Source organism: Petromyzon marinus, unplaced genomic scaffold (genome assembly GCF_048934315.1).
Source record: "Petromyzon marinus isolate PM22_M1 ecotype Great Lakes invasive population unplaced genomic scaffold, UKy_Petmar_22M1.pri1.0 PM_G_Scaffold_79, whole genome shotgun sequence".
Taxonomy (NCBI): domain Eukaryota; kingdom Metazoa; phylum Chordata; class Hyperoartia; order Petromyzontiformes; family Petromyzontidae; genus Petromyzon; species Petromyzon marinus.
The window spans coordinates 765,031-772,722 of record NW_027423034.1 but is presented as its reverse complement, the minus strand read 5'-3'; positions in this window follow the sequence as shown (position 1 = coordinate 772,722).

Sequence of the window (7,692 nt, the reverse complement as noted above, 5' to 3'; positions counted from 1 at the left end):
GTCTATGGGTCTTTGTGTGGTGAGTCTATGAGTCTCTGTGTGGTGAGTCTGTGGGTCTCTGTGTGGTGAGTCTGTGGGTCTCTGTGTGTGGTGAGTCTGTGGGTCTCTGTGTGGTGAGTCTGTGGGTCTCTGTGTGTGGTGAGTCTATGGGTCTCTGTGTGGTGAATCTATGGGTCTTTGTGTGTGGTGAGTCTGTGAGTCTCTGTGTGTGGTGAGTCTATGGGTCTCTATGTGTGGTGAGTCTATGGGTCTCTGTGTGTGGTGAGTCTATGGGTCTCTGTGTGTGATGAGTCTGTGGGTCTCTGTGTGGTGAGTCTGTAGGTCTCTGTGTGGTGAGTCTGTGGGTCTCTGTGTGGTGAGTCTGTGGGTCTCTGTGTGTGGTGAGTCTATGGGTCTCTGTGTGGTGAATCTATGGGTCTCTGTGTGTGGTGAGTCTGTGGGTCTCTGTGTGTGGTGAGTCTATGGGTCTCTGTGTGTGGTGAGTCTATGGGTCTCTGTGTGTGATGAGTCTGTGGGTCTCTGTGTGGTGAGTCTGTGGGTCTCTGTGTGGTGAGTCTGTGGGTCTCTGTGTGGTGAGTCTGTGGGTCTCTGTGTGTGGTGAGTCTATGGGTCTCTGTGTGGTGAATCTATGGGTCTCTGTGTGTGGTGAGTCTGTGGGTCTCTGTGTGTGGTGAGTCTATGGGTCTCTGTGTGTGGAGAGTCTATGGGTCTCTGTGTGTGGTGAGTCTATGGGTCTCTGTGTGGTGAGTCTGTGGGTCTCTGTGTGGTGAGTCTGTGGGTCTCTGTGTGGTGAGTCTGTGGATCTCTGTGTGGTGAGTCTATGGGTCTCTGTGTGTGGTGAGTCTATGGGTCTCTGTGTGGTGAGTCTATGGGTCTCTGTGTGCTCAGTCTATGGGTCTCTGTGTGTGGTGAGTCTGTGGGTCTCTGTGTGTGGTGAGTCTATGGGTCTCTGTGTGTGGTGAGTCTATGGGTCTCTGTGTGTGGTGAGTCTATGGGTCTCTGTGTGTGGTGAGTCTATGGGTCTCTGTGTGGTGAGTCTGTGGGTCTCTGTGTGGTGAGTCTGTCGGTCTCTGTGTGGTGAGTCTATGGGTCTCTGTGTGGTGAGTCTGTGGGTCTCTGTGTGGTGAGTCTATGGGTCTCTGTGTAGTGAGTCTATGGGTCTCTGTGTGGTGAGTCTATGGGTCTCTGTGTGGTGAGTCTATGGGTCTCTGTGTGCTGAGTCTATGGGTCTCTGTGTGCTGAGTCTATGAGTCTGTGTGTGGTGAGTCTATGGGTCTCTGTGTGTGCTGAGTCTGTAAGTCTCTGTGTGGTGAGTCTATGAGTCTCTGTGTGATGAGTCTATGGGTCTCTGTGTGGTGAGTCTATGATTCTCTGTGTGGTGAGTCTGTGGGTCTCTGTGTGTTGAGTCGATGAGTCTCTATGTGGTGAGTCTATAGGTCTCTGTGTGTGGTGAGTCTGTGAGTCTCTGTGTGTGGTGAGTCTGTGAGTCTCTGTGTGGTGAGTCTATGGGTCTCTCTGTGTGATGAGTCTATGGGTCTCTGTGTGGTGAGTCTATGGCTCTCTGTGTGTGCTGAGTCTATGGGTCTCTGTGTGGTGAGTCTATGGGTCTCTCTGTGTGATGAGTCTATGGGTCTCTGTGTCATGAGTCTATGGGTCTCTGCGTGGTGAGTCTGTGGGTCTCTGTGTGGTGAGTCTATGAGTCTCTGTGTGGTGAGTCTATGAGTCTCTGTGTGCTGAGTCTATGGGTCTCTGTGTGTGCTGAGTCTATGGGTCTCTGTGTCGTGAGTCTATGGGTCTCTGCGTGGTGAGTCTGTGGGTCTCTGTGTGGTGAGTCTATGAGTCTCTGTGTGGTGAGTCTATGTGTCTCTGTGTGGTGAGTCTATGAGTCTCTGTGTGCTGAGTCTATGGGTCTTTGTGTGGTGAGTCTATGAGTCTCTGTGTGCTGAGTTTATGGGTCTTTGTGTGGTGAGTCTATGAGTCTCTGTGTGGTGAGTCTGTGGGTCTCTGTGTGGTGAGTCTGTGGGTCTCTGTGTGTGGTGAGTCTGTGGGTCTCTGTGTGGTGAGTCTGTGGGTCTCTGTGTGTGGTGAGTCTATGGGTCTCTGTGTGGTGAATCTATGGGTCTTTGTGTGTGGTGAGTCTGTGAGTCTCTGTGTGTGGTGAGTCTATGGGTCTCTGTGTGTGGTGAGTCTATGGGTCTCTGTGTGTGGTGAGTCTATGGGTCTCTGTTTGTGTGATGAGTCTGTGGGTCTCTGTGTGGTGAGTCTGTAGGTCTCTGTGTGGTGAGTCTGTGGGTCTCTGTGTGGTGAGTCTGTGGGTCTCTGTGTGTGGTGAGTCTATGGGTCTCTGTGTGGTGAATCTATGGGTCTCTGTGTGTGGTGAGTCTGTGGGTCTCTGTGTGTGGTGAGTCTATGGGTCTCTGTGTGTGGTGAGTCTATGGGTCTCTGTGTGTGATGAGTCTGTGGGTCTCTGTGTGGTGAGTCTGTGGGTCTCTGTGTGGTGAGTCTGTGGGTCTCTGTGTGGTGAGTCTGTGGGTCTCTGTGTGTGGTGAGTCTATGGGTCTCTGTGTGGTGAATCTATGGGTCTCTGTGTGTGGTGAGTCTGTGGGTCTCTGTGTGTGGTGAGTCTATGGGTCTCTGTGTGTGGAGAGTCTATGGGTCTCTGTGTGTGGTGAGTCTATGGGTCTCTGTGTGGTGAGTCTGTGGGTCTCTGTGTGGTGAGTCTGTGGGTCTCTGTGTGGTGAGTCTGTGGGTCTCTGTGTGGTGAGTCTATGGGTCTCTGTGTGTGGTGAGTCTATGGGTCTCTGTGTGTGGTGAGTCTATGGGTCTCTGTGTGTGGTGAGTCTGTGGGTCTCTGTGTGGTGAGTCTGTGGGTCTCTGTGTGGTGAGTCTATGGGTCTCTGTGTAGTGAGTCTATGGGTCTCTGTGTGGTGAGTCTATGGGTCTCTGTGTGGTGAGTCTATGGGTCTCTGTGTGCTCAGTCTATGGGTCTCTGTGTGTGGTGAGTCTGTGGGTCTCTGTGTGTGGTGAGTCTATGGGTCTCTGTGTGTGGTGAGTCTATGGGTCCCTGTGTGTGGTGAGTCTATGGGTCTCTGTGTGTGGTGAGTCTATGGGTCTCTGTGTGGTGAGTCTGTGGGTCTCTGTGTGGTGAGTCTGTCGGTCTCTGTGTGGTGAGTCTATGGGTCTCTGTGTGGTGAGTCTGTGGGTCTCTGTGTGGTGAGTCTATGGGTCTCTGTGTAGTGAGTCTATGGGTCTCTGTGTGGTGAGTCTATGGGTCTCTGTGTGGTGAGTCTATGGGTCTCTGTGTGCTGAGTCTATGGGTCTCTGTGTGCTGAGTCTATGAGTCTGTGTGTGGTGAGTCTATGGGTCTCTGTGTGTGGTGAGTCTGTAAGTCTCTGTGTGGTGAGTCTATGAGTCTCTGTGTGATGAGTCTATGGGTCTCTGTGTGGTGAGTCTATGATTCTCTGTGTGGTGAGTCTGTGGGTCTCTGTGTGTTGAGTCGATGAGTCTCTATGTGGTGAGTCTATAGGTCTCTGTGTGTGGTGAGTCTGTGAGTCTCTGTGTGTGGTGAGTCTGTGAGTCTCTGTGTGGTGAGTCTATGGGTCTCTCTGTGTGATGAGTCTATGGGTCTCTGTGTGGTGAGTCTATGGCTCTCTGTGTGTGCTGAGTCTATGGGTCTCTGTGTGGTGAGTCTATGGGTCTCTCTGTGTGATGAGTCTATGGGTCTCTGTGTCGTGAGTCTATGGGTCTCTGCGTGGTGAGTCTGTGGGTCTCTGTGTGGTGAGTCTATGAGTCTCTGTGTGGTGAGTCTATGAGTCTCTGTGTGCTGAGTCTATGGGTCTCTGTGTGTGCTGAGTCTATGGGTCTCTGTGTCGTGAGTCTATGGGTCTCTGCGTGGTGAGTCTGTGGGTCTCTGTGTGGTGAGTCTATGAGTCTCTGTGTGGTGAGTCTATGTGTCTCTGTGTGGTGAGTCTATGAGTCTCTGTGTGCTGAGTCTATGGGTCTTTGTGTGGTGAGTCTATGAGTCTCTGTGTGCTGAGTCTATGGGTCTTTGTGTGGTGAGTCTATGAGTCTCTGTGTGGTGAGTCTGTGGGTCTCTGTGTGGTGAGTCTGTGGGTCTCTGTGTGTGGTGAGTCTGTGGGTCTCTGTGTGGTGAGTCTGTGGGTCTCTGTGTGTGGTGAGTCTATGGGTCTCTGTGTGGTGAATCTATGGGTCTTTGTGTGTGGTGAGTCTGTGAGTCTCTGTGTGTGGTGAGTCTATGGGTCTCTATGTGTGGTGAGTCTATGGGTCTCTGTGTGTGGTGAGTCTATGGGTCTCTGTGTGTGATGAGTCTGTGGGTCTCTGTGTGGTGAGTCTGTAGGTCTCTGTGTGGTGAGTCTGTGGGTCTCTGTGTGGTGAGTCTGTGGGTCTCTGTGTGTGGTGAGTCTATGGGTCTCTGTGTGGTGAATCTATGGGTCTCTGTGTGTGGTGAGTCTGTGGGTCTCTGTGTGTGGTGAGTCTATGGGTCTCTGTGTGTGGTGAGTCTATGGGTCTCTGTGTGTGATGAGTCTGTGGGTCTCTGTGTGGTGAGTCTGTGGGTCTCTGTGTGGTGAGTCTGTGGGTCTCTGTGTGGTGAGTCTGTGGGTCTCTGTGTGTGGTGAGTCTATGGGTCTCTGTGTGGTGAATCTATGGGTCTCTGTGTGTGGTGAGTCTGTGGGTCTCTGTGTGTGGTGAGTCTATGGGTCTCTGTGTGTGGAGAGTCTATGGGTCTCTGTGTGTGGTGAGTCTATGGGTCTCTGTGTGGTGAGTCTGTGGGTCTCTGTGTGGTGAGTCTGTGGGTCTCTGTGTGGTGAGTCTGTGGGTCTCTGTGTGGTGAGTCTATGGGTCTCTGTGTGTGGTGAGTCTATGGGTCTCTGTGTGTGGTGAGTCTATGGGTCTCTGTGTGTGGTGAGTCTGTGGGTCTCTGTGTGGTGAGTCTGTGGGTCTCTGTGTGGTGAGTCTATGGGTCTCTGTGTAGTGAGTCTATGGGTCTCTGTGTGGTGAGTCTATGGGTCTCTGTGTGGTGAGTCTATGGGTCTCTGTGTGCTCAGTCTATGGGTCTCTGTGTGTGGTGAGTCTGTGGGTCTCTGTGTGTGGTGAGTCTATGGGTCTCTGTGTGTGGTGAGTCTATGGGTCTCTGTGTGTGGTGAGTCTATGGGTCTCTGTGTGTGGTGAGTCTATGGGTCTCTGTGTGGTGAGTCTGTGGCTCTCTGTGTGGTGAGTCTGTCGGTCTCTGTGTGGTGAGTCTATGGGTCTCTGTGTGGTGAGTCTGTGGGTCTCTGTGTGGTGAGTCTATGGGTCTCTGTGTAGTGAGTCTATGGGTCTCTGTGTGGTGAGTCTATGGGTCTCTGTGTGGTGAGTCTATGGGTCTCTGTGTGCTGAGTCTATGGGTCTCTGTGTGCTGAGTCTATGAGTCTGTGTGTGGTGAGTCTATGGGTCTCTGTGTGTGGTGAGTCTGTAAGTCTCTGTGTGGTGAGTCTATGAGTCTCTGTGTGATGAGTCTATGGGTCTCTGTGTGGTGAGTCTATGATTCTCTGTGTGGTGAGTCTGTGGGTCTCTGTGTGTTGAGTCGATGAGTCTCTATGTGGTGAGTCTATAGGTCTCTGTGTGTGGTGAGTCTGTGAGTCTCTGTGTGTGGTGAGTCTGTGAGTCTCTGTGTGGTGAGTCTATGGGTCTCTCTGTGTGATGAGTCTATGGGTCTCTGTGTGGTGAGTCTATGGCTCTCTGTGTGTGCTGAGTCTATGGGTCTCTGTGTGGTGAGTCTATGGGTCTCTCTGTGTGATGAGTCTATGGGTCTCTGTGTCGTGAGTCTATGGGTCTCTGCGTGGTGAGTCTGTGGGTCTCTGTGTGGTGAGTCTATGAGTCTCTGTGTGGTGAGTCTATGAGTCTCTGTGTGCTGAGTCTATGGGTCTCTGTGTGTGCTGAGTCTATGGGTCTCTGTGTCGTGAGTCTATGGGTCTCTGCGTGGTGAGTCTGTGGGTCTCTGTGTGGTGAGTCTATGAGTCTCTGTGTGGTGAGTCTATGTGTCTCTGTGTGGTGAGTCTATGAGTCTCTGTGTGCTGAGTCTATGGGTCTTTGTGTGGTGAGTCTATGAGTCTCTGTGTGCTGAGTCTATGGGTCTTTGTGTGGTGAGTCTATGAGTCTCTGTGTGGTGAGTCTGTGGGTCTCTGTGTGGTGAGTCTGTGGGTCTCTGTGTGTGGTGAGTCTGTGGGTCTCTGTGTGGTGAGTCTGTGGGTCTCTGTGTGTGGTGAGTCTATGGGTCTCTGTGTGGTGAATCTATGGGTCTTTGTGTGTGGTGAGTCTGTGAGTCTCTGTGTGTGGTGAGTCTATGGGTCTCTGTGTGTGGTGAGTCTATGGGTCTCTGTGTGTGGTGAGTCTATGGGTCTCTGTGTGTGATGAGTCTGTGGGTCTCTGTGTGGTGAGTCTGTAGGTCTCTGTGTGGTGAGTCTGTGGGTCTCTGTGTGGTGAGTCTGTGGGTCTCTGTGTGTGGTGAGTCTATGGGTCTCTGTGTGGTGAATCTATGGGTCTCTGTGTGTGGTGAGTCTGTGGGTCTCTGTGTGTGGTGAGTCTATGGGTCTCTGTGTGTGGTGAGTCTATGGGTCTCTGTGTGTGATGAGTCTGTGGGTCTCTGTGTGGTGAGTCTGTGGGTCTCTGTGTGGTGAGTCTGTGGGTCTCTGTGTGGTGAGTCTGTGGGTCTCTGTGTGTGGTGAGTCTATGGGTCTCTGTGTGGTGAATCTATGGGTCTCTGTGTGTGGTGAGTCTGTGGGTCTCTGTGTGTGGTGAGTCTATGGGTCTCTGTGTGTGGAGAGTCTATGGGTCTCTGTGTGTGGTGAGTCTATGGGTCTCTGTGTGGTGAGTCTGTGGGTCTCTGTGTGGTGAGTCTGTGGGTCTCTGTGTGGTGAGTCTGTGGGTCTCTGTGTGGTGAGTCTATGGGTCTCTGTGTGTGGTGAGTCTATGGGTCTCTGTGTGTGGTGAGTCTATGGGTCTCTGTGTGTGGTGAGTCTGTGGGTCTCTGTGTGTGGTGAGTCTATGGGTCTCTGTGTGTGGTGAGTCTATGGGTCTCTGTGTGTGGTGAGTCTATGGGTCTCTGTGTGGTGAGTCTGTGGGTCTCTGTGTGGTGAGTCTGTGGGTCTCTGTGTGGTGAGTCTGTGGGTCTCTGTGTGGTGAGTCTATGGGTCTCTGTGTGTGGTGAGTCTATGGGTCTCTGTGTGTGGTGAGTCTATGGGTCTCTGTGTGTGGTGAGTCTGTGGGTCTCTGTGTGGTGAGTCTGTGGGTCTCTGTGTGGTGAGTCTATGGGTCTCTGTGCAGTGAGTCTATGGGTCTCTGTGTGGTGAGTCTATGGGTCTCTGTGTGGTGAGTCTATGGGTCTCTGTGTGCTCAGTCTATGGGTCTCTGTGTGTGGTGAGTCTGTGGGTCTCTGTGTGTGGTGAGTCTATGGGTCTCTGTGTGTGGTGAGTCTATGGGTCTCTGTGTGTGGTGAGTCTATGGGTCTCTGTGTGTGGTGAGTCTATGGGTCTCTGTGTGGTGAGTCTGTGGGTCTCTGTGTGTGGTGAGTCTGTGGGTCTCTGTGTGGTGAGTCTGTGGGTCTCTGTGTGTGGTGAGTCTATGGGTCTCTGTGTGGTGAATCTATGGGTCTTTGTGTGTGGTGAGTCTGTGGGTCTCTGTGTGTGGTGAGTC